This window comes from Pteropus alecto, unplaced genomic scaffold (genome assembly GCF_000325575.1).
Source record: "Pteropus alecto unplaced genomic scaffold, ASM32557v1 scaffold311, whole genome shotgun sequence".
Classification (NCBI taxonomy): Eukaryota; Metazoa; Chordata; class Mammalia; order Chiroptera; family Pteropodidae; genus Pteropus; species Pteropus alecto.
The window spans coordinates 2356953-2357798 of NW_006431916.1; positions in this window are offsets into that span (position 1 = coordinate 2356953).

Below are 846 nucleotides of genomic sequence, written 5' to 3' on the forward strand. Positions count from 1 at the left end.
ATAACAGAAGCAGAAAGAGCAGAGGCAGAAGCAACGGAAGATAAAACATAAGCCGGAGAAGCCAGGCAGGAGCAGCGGCGCCAGGGCCCCGGGGCCGAGGCAGAGTGTCTACAGGGTGAAGGAAGACTGAATGTGAGACTGGCCGGTCTGGCTGTGCACTCTGCTCTCCGAATCTCAGTTTCCTCCTAGGGACAGAGGCAGATGAACCAGTGAGAGGTTCTTACAATCCTAAAGTTTGGGCCATGAAGATGAGGCTGGGGGCCAAGCAGGAAATGTTGCCCCAAACAAAAACGTGAATGAAGAAATAAACTTTGATCAAGTACCTTCCGTGGGCCAAGCAGAGATGAAGGCGACTTCAGTCCCTGCTTTCCATGAGCACCTTGTCTGGGGCAGGGCAGTGCTTGTGGTCAGGAGAGGGGCAGAGCTGGCTCAGGCCCAGAATTCGTGAAACGAGGAAACGTCAGAGAGGCTTTTGAAAGAGGTGGGATTTGGGTCAGAGTCAGCAGGTGGAGATGGAATTTAATAAGCGGTATTGGGGTGGGGAAGAAGGGCTCCTCTCCCAGAAAAGGCGTATGTCCAAGGCTCTCAGCTTTAGCCTGGCTGGTGGCCTGGATTAGACATTCATGCCCAGAGATGAGAGCAAACATCAAAGTGGCAGATCCTGACAAGGCCCTGCCCATGAAATAATTCCTCTCCCAGTCAAGAGGTCAATAACGTGGAGATTAGGCCTGCCATGGAACAATCTTCCTGCTGGTGGAGACACGGCCACTGGACTGCGTCTCACCTCACTGTCTGCGAGGTGACCAGAGGAACCTCAGAGTGCTGAAGAGCAGATGCTTCAGACTC